We start from the raw sequence: 16,135 nt of genomic DNA, 5'->3' as shown, positions 1-16,135 counted from the left end.
ACCTAAAACGACATATTTGTGGAAAAAAATTAAATTTTTCATTTTTACTGTACCTTAGGAGCTTTACAAATGCGACATGGTGCAGAGAAATCAATCCAGCAAAATCTGTACTCCAAAAGCCAAATTGTTGAAAAAATAAAAAATTCTGAGGTAAAGCTACATCTTATTGGAAAATAATGTAATTTTTCATTTTCACTGCCCAATTCTAATGAAATCTATAAAATACCTGTGTGGTCAAAATTCTCACTACACCTCTAGATTAATTCTTCTAGGGGTGTAGTTTCCCAAATGGAGTCACTTTTGGGGGGTTTCCTTGTTTTTTGCACCACAAGACCTTTTCTAACCTGACATGGTGCCTGAAATATACTGAAAAATTCACAAGGTGGTCCTTTGCTTCTGGAGCCTTTGTTTCAGGCCCGTAGCACACTAGGGCCACATGTTTGATATTTCTAAAAACTGCAGAATCAGGGAAATAAATATTCAGTTGTGTTTCCATTGTAAAAACCTTTAGTATTACAGGAAAAATTTATTAAAATGGAATTTCTGCAAAAAAAATGAAATTTGCAAATTTCCCTTCCACTTTGCTTTAATTCCTGTGAAACGCATAAAGGGTTAAGAAACTTTCTAAATGCTGTTTTGAATACTTTAAGCGGTGCAGTTTTTAAAATGGGGTGATTTGTGGGGATTCCTAATATATAAGGCCCTCAAAGCTACTTCAGATCTAAAAAACATAACCTTTTGAAATTGCTGCTAAACTAATAAGCCTTGTAAAGTCCTAAAAAAAATAAAAGGATATTCAAAAAATTATGCAAACATAAAGTAGACATATGGGAAATGTTAACTGGTAACTATTTTGTGTGGTATTACTATCTGTCTTACAAGCAGATACATTTGAATCTAGAAAAATGCTAATTTTTGCACATTTTCTCTAAATGTTGGTGTTTTTTACAAAAAACATTGAATTTATCGACCAAATTTTTTCACTAACATAAAGTACAATATGTCGCGAGAAAACAGTCTCAGAGTCTCTTGGATAGGTAAAAGTATTCCCGAGTTATTACCACATAAAGTGACACACGTCAGATTTAAAAAGTGAGGCAGTGTCATTTGGTCCAAAAGTGGCTGCGTCCTTAAGGGGTTAAAGGATCCTTGAAGGCACTCCATTTTCACTCCATCCTTTCCTTGTCAGGTCTGGATCCTATTGCCCTACAGCCGTACTGCACCTGACCCGAGGGCACCAACCATCTCCAAGACCTACCCTTCCTAGGGACCCTGCCCATCAGGAATGTATGAAAAAAGCTGGGTAACCACTCCCCATCCGCTACGATACTACCCAGGGTTAAATGCCCCGAGTTATTTTTCAACAATGCCATATGTTGTTCTCCTTTTTCCCCATTGCATGCCTTCAAAGACCCCTCCTCTTACCACAAATGCTACTGTGACAATTTCGAAACCACCTTCTGCAACCTAACAGAAGACAAAAAGGGCGGGCGGGCGGGAAAAACTGTCTTCTGTTGTCCAGTGGGAAAGAGGGCTGCTTCTATCCCACCAGGGCTTATATACAACATACTCCTCCCACCACCTAAAGATAGACCCCTATGCCAGCCCCCTTAAGCTTAACCCTTTAAATCCCCATAAACTTAGCCTCAAACTTATGGAATATACCCAAACCACCTTGTCATGCGCTCTCTCCATTACGTCTGCGCCTACATTACATTGGGCTTACTTGTATTACTTGAATTAAGGTATGTTTGATGCCTTTGCTATCCATGACCTTCCACCAGTAACCCAATAAGGGACCACAACTTGAATTGGTGTAAAGGCCACAGCAGCCATTTATTAAATACACAAAATACTCAAATGCAATCAAATATCATAACACATAATATAACAAACACTCCATAAATTAACATCCTGCTCTATTCTGCAACATTCCCCTGTTAAAGGATCCTTGAAGGCACTTCAGGCATTATATTTTCACTCCATCCTTTCCTCATCAGGTCTGGATCCTATTGCCCTACAGCCGTACTACACCTGACCCAAGGGCACCAACCATCTCCAAGACCTACCCTTCCTGGGGACCCTGCCCATCAGGAATGTATGATACAAGCTGGGTAACCACCCCCCGAGTTCTTTTCCAACAATGCCATATGTTGTTCTCCTTCTTCCCATTACGTGCCTTCAAAGACCCCTCCTCCTACCGCCACGACATTCATGTGTGATACCTTACACATGAACGTCCCTCCACAACCGCAGGGCTTTCTCCAAGCCGTCTTTAATTCCCAGAGTCCACATGTCCAATCCCACTTCATTCAAATGGACCTTGTCCGAACGAAGAAAGCCGACCTCAGCCCCCACCAAATCCTTATGACACACTACCACACCACCGTTGCGAGCCTCAAATTTTCCCACAACTTTATTCACCTTCGCCCTAGCCCGATTCAAACTCTGCACTGAATACGCCTGCCTCCACACCTTGCGAGCAACAATGTCCGACCAAATGATGATCAAACCCGGAAATAATGAGCATAAACGCAAAAGGTCCAATTTTGACATTCCGCATAGGCATCCCTGGACGACCTTATTCCTAAATAATTTCCACCAAGGTGAATGACCAAAATATCAGGCGCCCTATCTAAACCTGCATAAAACTGGAGTTCCGGCAACAACCTGCACCAAAGCATGCCCCTCAAACCCAACCATCTGACCTGAACCTCGGATTGGTCCACTCCTAACTGTCGTCCAGCTGGACAAACATCAGCTCGAACACCTCCCCAGTGCACGTATGAGTGCCCCATTATCTACACCAAGAAGGGGCCTGCACCTATCTTCTTAACCATCGCCGGGGATAAACCCCACCTAGCTACTTCAGTAGCCGCGCCAATTCGAAACAAGTGAGAGCTATACCCCGATCTTACCTGGCCAGACAACAGGATACAGTTTTTGAAAACCTGCACAAACTGATATTTCGACAAAGACATACCATCTGCGTGAACCAACAAGGATCCCGGCCCCTCAGGCCTAACCACAACAAACTCTCAAACAGCAAACCGGGCATACCCTCAATCCTGGTAACTCATGCAAGCGCACCAAAAAAACTTTCCCCGCTTGGTCTGTCTTTGCTCTACAGAGCAAGCATGACATGCAGGGCCCTTGCAATTCAACATCCGTGAACAATGAGCCCCCAGCCACCTGCTTACTTGCCGCCACCAACTCCGATATAGTGAAAGCCCCAAAGAAAGCTAAAGAAAAAGCCAGCGTAAACAAACGTACTTCAAACCCTGACATACAAACAGTTTGCAAATGCTCACAAAGAGATTCCAAAAGATCAAAAGATACCGGCTTCCTATGATCTCTAAACACGGAACCCCTCCTGAAACCCTTCATCGCTTGCCTAACCAGAAAAGACTTAGTCACGTCCTCCTCCTCTCTGAGTCTAAACCAAAAAGCTAGCGCCAACAAACGCCGAGCGACCCCTGATGCAGACACACCTTCACTGTAAGAATTCCCTATTAAATACAACAAGCAGGCTAACCGATCCGCGTCCGAACTACCCACCTGCACATCCCCCAAAAACACTTCCCAAAATCCGCCAAACCGCACTGTACTTCTTCCACGTAACCGCACTAACTGACTTCCTAATTAGCGACATTTCCATAGTCATACCACCTTCCAAAGAAGCTCCGGGCAAGCAAGGCCATGAATCTCCTCCCCCAGCACCAGCAGACAAAACCTGTCCCACTGTTGACGAGAAAGGGAATCAGCCACTGAATTAAGCACCTCTAGAACATCAACTGCCACAAAATGCGAATTCAACACCAACCCCCTCAAAACCAAATGTCTCAATAATCGCACAACTGGCGGGGAATTTGCCGTCTGCGCATTGATGGCCTGAACCACTCCCAAATTGTCACACACAAAACGCACTCTCCTGTCCCTCAGACAATCCCCCCAAAGCTCCGCAGCCACCGCAATCGGGAACAATTCCAGCAAAGCCAAATTACGGACGAAACCACATTCACACCATGCACTAGGCCAAACACCCACACACCACTGCCGCTGGAAATATGCCCCAAAACCACAAGCACCTGATGCATCCGTAAAGAGCTCTAAATCCACACTAGACACCGGCCTATACATGTGAACTGACCGCCCATTATAGCTTTGCAAAAACTCCCCCCATGCCAACAAATCCACTTTTAACTCACAGGGCAACCTAATGAAATAATGGGGAGAATGAACCCCCCACGGTAGCGCTAGCCAACCGCCTACAAAAAACCCGCCCCATGGGCATACATGGGCCTACATGCAAAATTCAAACGTCCCAACAATTATTGCAAGTCCCGCAGCTGAATCTTCTCCCTGTGCAACACACTCGCCACCAACTCTCTCAATTCCAGCAATTTGTCCTCAGGCTAGCGACATTCCATTCTGTCCGAGTCAATAATTATCCCCAGAAACTTGATGACCGTCGTAGGTCCCTCAGTTTTCTCGGGTGCCAGCGGTACCCCAAAGTCAATCGCCACCCCTTTCCATAGTATGCAGCAACCCCACACCCACATACGTAGCCGGAGGACCGATAAACAAAAAAATCGTCTAGATAGTGCAGCGCCGATGGCACTTGCGCCTCGCGCCGAACCACCCACTCCAAAAACGTGCTAAACATTTCAAAACAAGCGCAGAAAATGGAACAGCCTATCGGGAGGCAACAATCGACTAAATAACCACCCTGCCAACAACAACCTAACAAACAAAAACTTTCTGGGTGCACCGGCAACAAGCGAAAAGCAGCCTCAATGTGAGTTTTCGCCAACAGTGAGCCCTTCCCATACTTGAGAACCCAAACGACCGCCGCATCAAAGGAAGTGTAACTCACTGCGCAAAGGGTAGGATCGATGCCATCGTTCACCGACTCCCCTTCTGGATAAGATAAATTATGGCTAAGGCGGAATTTGTTAACCTCCTTTTTTGGAACCAAACCCAACGGGGAAACCCGCAAAACCGGAACGGGTGGTGAGGAAAACGGGCCAGACATGCGGCCCAAAGCCACCTCTTTCATCAATTTATCAGTAACCAATGTGGGCCGCACCAAGGCAGATGACAAATTTCGGACCACCCCATCCCGTACCGCAGAGGTACAAGGAAACCTAAAACCCGCTGAAAACCCAGATACAATAATTCCGCCACTTTCCTATTTGGGTATGCCCTTAAAAACAGAAGCATCCTTTCCACTTTCACCGGTGTCGCCCCTCTTTTGTTCAGCATCTCCCGGCTTGCCCTTATGCTTCCTGAAGCATCTGAACAAACCATAGGCGCCTCCGCAACCGGAGCACTTGTGCTTGTACCTACAATCTGATCCAAATTTACAATGCCCCTCGTTAAACTGCCAGCAACATCCTTTCCCAGAGGAAGCCGACCGACCCGTTGCTGACCCCTGCCCGCCGGCTGCATCACGAAAGGGCTGATGCCCCTGTTTTGGAGTCGACATTGGATGTGATTAAAGACTAATGTCGTTGTGATCCCATCTCAAGGAAGGGCGCACAAAATTGTTCGTCGTAACTCAACCAAGCATTACCGCCGTATACCCTGTACGCCTCCCCCACTGAATCCATGCAGCAAAACAGCGCCGAGCAATTCTCTGGCGCCTTTTCGCCCACCACGCTTGCCAAAATAGCGAAGGCCTGCAGCCAATTCGCAAATGTCCAAGCAATCAAGCAATAACGCCGCCGCTCCTCTTCCTCCTTTTTACTTTCATCCGGTTTCCACCAGTTCAGGTTAAACTTTCCAGTGGCAATAGAGCAAAAATCTCCACATATTCATCCTTCCACATCTTTTCTCTCAGTTCAGACTTCAAATGCGTCCCAAGCGGGCCCTCAAAGCACACATACACCTCGCGCCTTGCAGCGTCAGCCAAAAGCACATCATCCACCACTTTCTTGGACGTACCGGCCCCCACATCAACAGACCTATCCACCTCCACTACAGCCCCCGCACCAGGCTCAACCGCACTAGCAACTGCAACCAGTGGCGTAACTACCGCGGTAGCAGCTGCTACGGGGCCCGCGGCTTGGAGATTAAATGGATTGTGACTCTGGACACTATGTCCCCAAAAGGTTTAAATGAATCCCAAAGCTTTGCATCCTTCTTGTAAGTATTGTTCTATGTTTTTAAATTTATTATTTTATTACTACTCTGATTAGATCCAGTTTGACTCACTTTGATATGAGCATGGCGGTTGTCACTCGATGAATTGAACAATCACATGATGGAAGTGATAACGACAACGAAATTAGCCTTTTTGAGGGGATGAATGATTTCCATGAATTTATGCAATAAGAAATATTCCATAAGATGATCATTTGGGGATGGGATGGGGCATTTGTGAATAAAGCTGATATTTGCGTTTGTAAATTATGTTCTCTATATTGTATTGTAATCAGTGATGTGGCAGGTTGTAATAAATTTTGCAACCTGTTGATGCAATCGTTGTACTTTTTTTAATACAAAGTTCTATTTTAATCATTTCATTCTTTATTATTATTTTTATTATTTATTTATTTTTATTCTTTATTATGTCACGGGGGTTTTTTAATTTATTTATATATATATATTTATTTTTTTCACTGAATAGTTTTTTTTCTTTTTTGTTTTACACTATGTAATTATTATTATTGTAATATATGTTTTATATGAGATAGGATAATATATATAATATTTAATCATGTAATTGATACACTTATATGTAATTATATATTTTGTACATAGGGAATTTTTATTATCCCATAGTTTTCACGTGATGTATTCCTGGCGATTGCATGGTTTGCACTGCATGGGGTCGGCGCCTTGTGTGTCACTGTGCAGAGGGCCCCCGCTCGGTGGTTCCAGGGTGTCTGTCCTGTGTGGAGCTATACTGTTTCGTTGCTTTGGTCATCGCATGCTACCTTGGGCTTTTTCACTAAGGAGTTCATAGGGTCCTCTGTTATATATCTGGAGGAGCAGAATGCAACACTGAGGAGGATAGACAATCTTGAGCTGAGCTTGCTGCTCACGGAGCATGCAGTTAGTGGGTTACAACTGGAGGGTGAAGACATGGGTGAGCAGGATCAGGTAAGTAGCTGGGTTAATGTAGTTAGGGGCAGTAGAAAGGGGTCAAAGACAAGGAAGGCCGATCCGGTTTCTGGCATTCCAAGCAAAATTGCCAGGTTGGGTGATGATGCGAGGGTGTCAGTCTCAGAAAAGGCAGCCCTAGTGGATACTGATCTCCCTAACAGCCGGGAGAACAGCCCAGCTAGTAGTCGGCGGGATGGTAATGCAGGTAAGCCAAGACAATTGATAGTTGTAGGGGATTCTATAATCAGGAAGACGGATAGAATAATTTGTCGCCAAGACCGCCTCAACCGAATGGTTTGCTGTCTCCCTGGTGCCAGGGTTCGGCATGTGGTGGAACGGGTGGACAAATTGCTGGGAGGGGCTGGTGATGATCCAGCTGTTGTGGTCCATGTCGGTACCAACGACAGAATAAATGGTAGGTGGAGGAGCCTTAAGAATAATTTTAAAGAACTAGGCTACAAGCTGAAGGGAAGGACCTCCAAGGTTGTATTCTCAGGAATACTGCCTGTGCCATGCGCATCACAGGAAAGACAGCGGGAGCTCAGGGAGTTAAATGCATGGCTTAAGTCTTGGTGTAGAGGAGAAGGATTTGGGTTCCTAGAGCACTGGGCTGACTTTTCATTGGGGTACAAACTGTATTCTGCAGATGATTTGCACCTAAATGGAAGGGGGTCCGCTGTGCTGGGGGAGAGAATTCTAGCTGGGGTGGCGGAGTGTTTAAACTAGGGCTGAGGAGGGAGGCCAATGTAGGAAATAAAGGGGTAGTTAGGTTAGAGAGGGGTCAGACTATATTGGTGGGGGGAGAAACAGACGGTGGGGAGAGGACTAGGCAACAAGATAAGGAGATCCTTTCGTTACAAAACAGCAGTGAAAATAAAAAGGCCCAAATGTCAAATAATCACATTTCTGATAGTGAAAGTGAAACATTTAAAGGCAAGTTAAAGTGTATGTTCACAAATGCCAGAAGTCTAGCAAGCAAAATGGGGGAGCTGGAGGCCTTAATACTGGAAGAAGATATAGATATAGTTGGTGTTGCTGAAACATGGCTGGACTCTTCACATGACTGGGCTGTAAATCTACAGGGTTTTACACTGTTTCAGAAAGACAGGGCAAATAGGAAAGGTGGTGGTGTATGTCTGTATGTGAGAAGCGATATGAAGGTGAGTGTAAATGAGACATTAGAGGGTGAAGACTGTGAGGAGGTTGAAACCTTGTGGGTGGAATTACAAAGGGAAGTAAACACTGAAAAAATTACTTTTGGTGTAATCTATAGACCCCCCAATATAACTGAAGAGATAGAAGGTCAAATATATAAACAAATGGAGCGGGCTGCACAGGCGGGTACTGTTGTGATAATGGGAGATTTTAATTATCGGGATATTAATTGGTGTTATGGTTCGGCTTCAACTGCAAAGGGGAGACATTTCCTCAACCTGTTGCAGGAAAATTTTATGTGCCAGTTTGTGGAAGACCCGACTAGAGGTGAAGCTCTGTTGGATCTGGTCATTTCTAATAATGCAGAGCTTGTTGGGAATGTCAATGTTCGTGAAAACCTTGGTAACAGTGATCATAATATAGTTATATTTTACCTATACTGTAAAAAACAAACGCAGGCTGGGAGGGCAAAAACATTTAATTTTAAGAAAGCCAATTTCCCAAGGATGAGGTCGGCAATTCAGGATATAGACTGGGAAGAACTAATGTCAAATAATGGGACAAATGATAAATGGGAGATTTTCAAATCTACTTTGGGTAATTATAGTGCAAAATGTATTCCTACAGGTAACAAGTATAAACGACTAAAATTAAACCCCACATGGCTTACACCTTCTGTGAAAGGGGCAATACATGACAAAAAAAGGGCATTTAAAAAATACAAATCTGAGGGTACATCTGCAGCCTTTGTAAAATATAAAGAGCTTAATAAAATCTGTAAAAATGTAATAAAATCAGCAAAAATACAAAATGAAAGGCAGGTGGCCAAGGATAGTAAAACAAATCCTAAAAAATTCTTCAAGCATATAAATGCAAAAAAGCCCAGGTCTGAACATGTAGGACCCTTAGATAGTGGTAATGGGGAGTTGGTCACAGGGGATCAAGAGAAGGCAGAGTTACTAAATGGGTTCTTCCGCTCTGTATATACAACAGAAGAAGGAGCAGCTGATGTAGCCGCTGCCGGTGCTGTTAATATATCAGTTGATATACTGAATTGAATGCATGTAGATATGGTCCAAGCTAAATTAAATAAAATAAATGTACACAAGGCCCCGGGACCAGATGGGTTACACCCTAGAGTTCTTAAAGAGCTTAGTTCAGTTATTTCTGTCCCCCTCTTCATAATATTTAGAGAGTCTCTCATGAGTGGTATAGTGCCAAGGGACTGGCGCAGGGCAAATGTGGTGCCTATTTTCAAAAAGGGCTCTAGGTCTTCGCCGGGTGATTATAGACCAGTAAGCTTAACATCAATTGTGGGGAAAATGTTTGAGGGGCTATTGAGGGACTATATACAGAATTATGTGACAATAAATAGTATTATAAGTGACAGCCAGCATGGTTTTACAAAGGACAGAAGCTGTTTGTCAAACCAACCTGATTTGTTTTTATGAAGAGGTAAGCAGAAGCCTAGACAGAGGGGCCGCTGTGGATATAGTGTTTTTGGACTTTGCAAAGGCATTTGACACTGTCCCTCATAGACATCTAATGGGTAAATTAAGGACTATAGGTTTAGAAAGTATAGTTTGTAATTGGATTGAGAATTGGCTCAAGGACCGTATCCAGAGAGTTGTGGTCAATGATTCCTACTCTGAATGGTCCCCAGTTATAAGTGGTGTACCCCAGGGTTCAGTGCTGGGACCACTATTATTCAACTTATTTATTAATGATATAGAGGATGGGATTAATAGCACTATTTCTATTTTTGCAGATGACACCAAGCTATGCAATATAGTTCAGACTATGGAAGATGTTTGTGAATTGCAGGCAGATTTAAACAAACTAAGTGTTTGGGCGTCCACTTGGCAAATGAAGTTTAATGTAGATAAATGTAAAGTTATGCAAGCATCATATGTCCTAGGGGGAGCTACACTGGGGGAGTCAATTGTTGAGAAGGATCTGGGTGTACTTGTAAATCATAAACTAAATTTCAGCATGCAGTGTCAATCAGCTGCTTCAAAGGCCAGCAAAATATTGTCGTGTATAAAAAGAGGCATGGACTCGCGGGACAGGGATGTACTATTACCACTATACAAAGCATTAGTGAGGCCTCATCTAGAATATGCAGTCCAGTTCTGGGCTCCAGTTCATAGAAAGGATGCCCTGGAGTTGGAAAAAATACAAAGAAGAGCAACGAAGCTAATAAGGGGCATGGAGAATCTAAGTTATGAGGAAAGATTAAAAGAACTAAACCTATTTAGCCTTGAGAAAAGACGACTAAGGGGGGACATGATTAACTTATATAAATATATGAATGGCGCATGCAAAAAATATGGTGAAATCCTGTTCCATGTAAAACCCCCTCAAAAAACAAGGGGGCACTCCCTCCGTCTGGAGAAAAAAAGGTTCAACCTGCAGAGGCGACAAGGCTTCTTTACTGTGAGAACTGTGAATCTATGGAATAGCCTACCGCAGGAGCTGGTCGCAGCAGGGACAGTAGATGGCTTTAAAAAAGGCTTAGATAATTTCCTAGATCAAAAAAATATTAACTGCTATGTGTAGAAATTTTTTACTTCCCCTTTCCCATCCCTTGGTTGAACTTGATGGACATGTGTCTTTTTTCAACCGTACAAACTATGTAACTATATATATGTAACTATGTAACTATATATATATATATATATATATATATATATATATATATAATTTTTTCACTTAATCATTTTTGTCTGTATTGATTATGTAGATGTCCCTGAATGTAAGGATTATATAGATTGCATCATCCACGTCATGTTTAAATTAAGTATGTGGATTCGATAGTTCTTACATCCATTTCTGTATTCCATTATCGACTTATAGCTTTGACTATTTTTTTTATAAAGTATATATGTGTGAGTCAGGTAGGTAGATGATGGGATACAGGTATTTGTGGAATGGTGTATGTATGCTCCGGTGTTTTTGAACTGGTTTGTATATGCATGTGTATGAATAAATTGTGTATATATGTATGCTTAGTAAAACTTTTAATGAACAATGGTGGTCCAATGATTGTTTTTGATAATAAATCAGCATTAATTTCATCGGCTGGGAAATGTAACCAACAATGACGGTGCCGAAGTTCCTATTTCACTTTGGTTTTGTTTGAGGATATGATGGTGGAGAATTAGCTATTTAACTTATTCTATGGACGTAATTTCTCATATACTAATTTAACTTTATGTAGCGATCGTGCGCATGCGCGCTGTGGCACTTACCTGTTTCAGGCCGGAAGCTGTCAGATAACGGCGGACATCGTATGTGTGCAATGCTCACAGCGGTGGACATCATGATGCTCACTGAATGACTTGGGGGGGGGGGGTGTGTGCAGTGCGGCATGCGCCATTGGCCATTGCTCTTCTTAAACACACTATTTAAAACTGGGTCTCAGAGCAGTCTATACACCTCCTGACGAAGGTTGCGAAACACGCGTCGAGGAACTTTGTTCCCAGGTGTCTGATTTCTTTACCATCATGTCCTCTACAGGTATGTTCTAATACACATGTACACCGCATTCAAAATTATAATGCAAATGTTATTTTTCGCTAATTTTCCTAAATAGTGGATGCAAATGACAGCCAGTATAATCTTCAAGCCATGAACTGTTGGAGTATAATGCAAATTTTATTGAACAAATCTCCTAATGATAACAGATTTTTTTTTAGAAGTAAAAAAACTCAAAATGCACTGTTTAAAATTATTATGCACAACAGAGATCAAAACATTTTAAAGGTTGTAAAGAGAACTAAAATGGTAATTTGCTGAATTTGAAGCATCAGGAGGTCATAATTAGAGAAATCAAAAGCTCTTTCAATCCAAAAAAACTTAGCAGGCGAAGTTACATGTTAACATAGGACCCCTTCTTTGATATCACCTTCACAATTCTTGCATCCATGGAATTTGTGAGTATTTGGACAGTTTCTGCTTGAATATCTTTGCAGGATGTCAGAATAGCCTCCCAGTGCTTCTGATTTGATGTGAACTGCCTCCCACCCTCATAGATATTTTGCTTGAGGATGCTCCAAAGGTTCTCAATAGGGTTGAGGTCAGAGGAATATGGGGGCCACACCATGAGTTTCTCTCCTTTTATGCCCATAGCAGCCAATGACACAGAGGTATTCTTTGCAGCATGAGATGGTGCATTGTCATGCTTGAAGATAATTTTGCTACGGAAGGCACGGTTCTTCTTTTTGTACCACGGAAGAAAGTGGTCAGTCATAAACTCTGTCATGTCCGTGGCTGCGGGCTGTTAGGTCCTTTCCTCCCCTGACAGCCGCAGCCACGAGTCGGTGAGCGCTAGCCCCAGCCTCCTCCTCCAGAGAAGCCAGCGCTCGCGTCTTCTCACCAATGCCGGATCCCATAGGGTGCGCGCGCATGCTCATGCCCGCCCTTAAAAGGGCAGCGTGCGCATCGGATCTCGTCCCTGACCTTTGACCTGTGAGTACTCTGGTCTATAAGAGGGGTCCAGCCCCCTAGTTCTATGCCTGAGCTTTGTTATTGTATCCCTAGTCTGTCTTGCAAATGGCCCCCCTAGTGTTTCCTTCTCCCAGTGTTTTCCTGTTTCCTGTTCCTGTATCCTGAATCTAGTGTCGTGCTTGCTGTAGCCATGCTGTGTTGTATTCTACGCCTGACCTGCCTCTCCACAACTGTCGTCCACCTGCTGCCAAGTTCCTGCCTAGCCTGCCTTGCTACTATCTGAGCTGCCACAGGTACCCTATACGAACTATAGACTTTGACCTGCGTCCTGTTGGCCCTTTGTGACACTCTACGTACTTTGCAGAGGTAATTTACACACCAACAGGGACCCTAAAGGGGCCTACCAGCTCTCTCCCCATGATTCCAGCCCAAAACATGACTCCGCCACCTCCTTGCTGACGTCGCAGCCTTGTTGGGACATGGTGGCCATTCACCAACCATCCACTACTCCATCCATGTGGACCATCCAGGGTTGCACGGCACTCAATATTAAACAATACGGTTTGAAAATTAGTCTTCATGTATTTCTGAGCCCACTGCAACAGTTTCTGCTTGTGAGCATTGTTTAGGGGTGGCTAAATAATAGCTTTATGCACACTTGCAAACCTCTGGAGGATCCTACACCTTGAGGTTCGCGGGACTCCAGAGGCACCAGCGGCTTCAAATACCTGTTTGCTGCTTTGCAATGGCATTTTAGCAGCTGCTCTCCTAATCCTATTAATTTGTCTGGCCGAATTCTTCCTCGTTATGGCTTTATCTGATCGAACCCGTCTGTGCTCTGAATCAGCCACAAATCTTTTCACAGTACGATGATCACGCTTACGTTTTCTTGAAATATCCAATGTTTTCATACCTTGTCCAAGGTATTGCACTATTTCACGCTTTTCGGCAGCAGAGAGATCATTTTTCTTTCCCATATTGCTTGAAACCTATGGCCTGCTTAATAATGTGGAACGTCCTTCTTAAGTAGTTTTCCTTTGATTGGGCACACCTGGCAAACTAATTAACACAGGTGTCTGAGATTGATTACAATGATCCAAAAAGCCCTAAGACACAATACCATCCATGAGTTTAATTGAAAAACTAATAATTAAATGTTCATGACACTTAAATCCAATGTGCATAATAATTTGGAACACGGTGTATGTAATTATGGGGACTTTTTGATATCATGTACCATTACCTAAGTAGCATAACCAATACTCCGTTTGAATTCATTAGATGTATCCTGCTGGATATCTAAACTGTATTTTGAGTAATATATGTATATTGCTAATTGTGAGGAATTAGTATTAATAGCTAGAGGTTTTTGACTATAAATGGTATGAGACTTCACTGATTTTATTGTATTGTTTTTAAATGTTGGAAGTATATACTTGTAGGGGGGTATTTTTTGTACTATGTGCACCAATTTAATTCTATTTTATAATTGAAACAGTGTGAAATCAAGATGTTTCTTTTTGGTTTAATATATACGGATATTGTGATATCTTGAGAAAAATTATTTGTTGATAAAATATATATAGGTTATATTACCTAGTTACGCCCCTGACCTCAACCCCTGCCACACCCGCACTTCCACACACCTCACTAGCAGCACCCCAAACCCTCACCGGGGACTGCCCTACATCCCTCATTCTCTTAGCAAAAAATTCCTGCATACCCTTAAAAAACATCTGCATATTAGACATAGAAAACATGCCCACCACGTCACCCCCACCCATCCCTGGAACATCATCAGTGGTAGACTCACCCGGCCGTCCCTGAGGTGACCTCCCAGCGGCCGTGTCCATAGATCCAGATGGTCTCTCCCTCGATCACGCCGTTGCAGGGGGGTGATGGTCCATCACCACCCTCACCCCGCAGCTGGCTGACATCCTGGCCCACGTAGCACTAGGCCCAGCCAACACCGGCCCGTCCAAAATGCAGCCACCCGTTTCTGGTGTGGCATACACTGATAAGCAGTCCAGGCTCCTATGGTCCTTAGCGTCCTCCATGCTGTCCTCCAACTCCTCCATAGCCCTTTCAGGAGGGCAAGATGGCTGCCAACCCCCCCTTTGCGGAAGGGGCGCGACGTCACCACAATTCCCGGACCGGGTACTCCCGGTCCCCGCCGCCCGCCTCCCTGCTCCAGGGGGCGATATCATCCTTAGAGCCGAGCCAGCCCGCCGCTCCCTGCGGGCCGCCCGTGATGTCCCCAACTCCATCCGCAGAGCTCCTCCTGCGCCCGGAACATCGGCGCTGGAGAGGGCCATCACATCCGGTCTCGCCGTCACTTCCGGTCTCGTTGTTGAAGACAGGAGGAGGGAAGATGGCTGCGGCCCCACTCCTCCTGCCACCTTCAATCCCGCCCGCCTGCTGGGATTCCTCCCTGACCTCCTAGCCCCCAAGCATGGCGCCCGCTTAGGAGCCGGAGGAGGAGGGTCCCTGGTATGGCTCCCAAGGGACTGAGGCGTTACCTCAGGGGAAAGCCTCTCAGGAGGCCTGGAACGCCGGCTCCTGCGTCCCTCCACGCTCGACACTCCCGCTGCTGGAACAGGAGGAAGAGCCACCGCAAAATGATGCTCCAGCCATCCAGGTCCATGCAGCATCCCGAATCCTGGCCATCATGGACTCCAATGAAGTATGCATGTTCAGGTAAGTGATTATTTTTCACTCTGCACTACACTACAGAAAAACTGTCTTCTGTTGTCCAGCGGGAAAGAGGGCTGCCTCTATCCCACCAGGGCTTATATACAACATAATCCTCCCACCACCTAAAGATGCACCCCTATGCCAGCCCCCTTTTGCTTAACCCTTTAAATCCCTATAAACTTAGCCTCAAACTTATGGCATATACCCAAACCACCTTGTCATGAGCTCTCTCCATTACGTCTGCGTCTACATTACGTTGGGCTTACTTTCCAGCAAAGTGAAACAAAATGTGTATACATGTGCAAGTACGCCTGTGACTGCAAAACAATACAGTACATAAGAAAATGGTGACAGCACTCTACGAACACCAGTGACATATATATATATATATATATATATATATATATATATATATATATATAGCAGGAATAAAGAGCAAGTAACGGCACCAGGACTTCAGTGTTGGGGAGATGTTGGTTTATTCACCACCAGGTGGAAAGAATGAGCGACGTTTCGGTTCACACCTGAACCTTTCTCAAGCTAATTACAACAGTGCATAGTGCCACATATAAATAGAAATACAAAGAATGTACATTCAACAGTGCAATTAATGATATATACGTAAAAAATACATTAATATACAACATATAGTTATACACAAGTAAACATATACCAATATGTGTGTCCAATAAATGTGTTTAAGAAACAACATCTCATAATATGTGAA

The sequence above is a fragment of the Rhinoderma darwinii genome, chromosome 2 (assembly GCF_050947455.1).
Source record: "Rhinoderma darwinii isolate aRhiDar2 chromosome 2, aRhiDar2.hap1, whole genome shotgun sequence".
Lineage (NCBI taxonomy): Eukaryota > Metazoa > Chordata > Amphibia > Anura > Rhinodermatidae > Rhinoderma > Rhinoderma darwinii.
The sequence above is the reverse complement of the archived record's forward strand: the minus strand, read 5'-3'. Positions refer to the sequence as shown.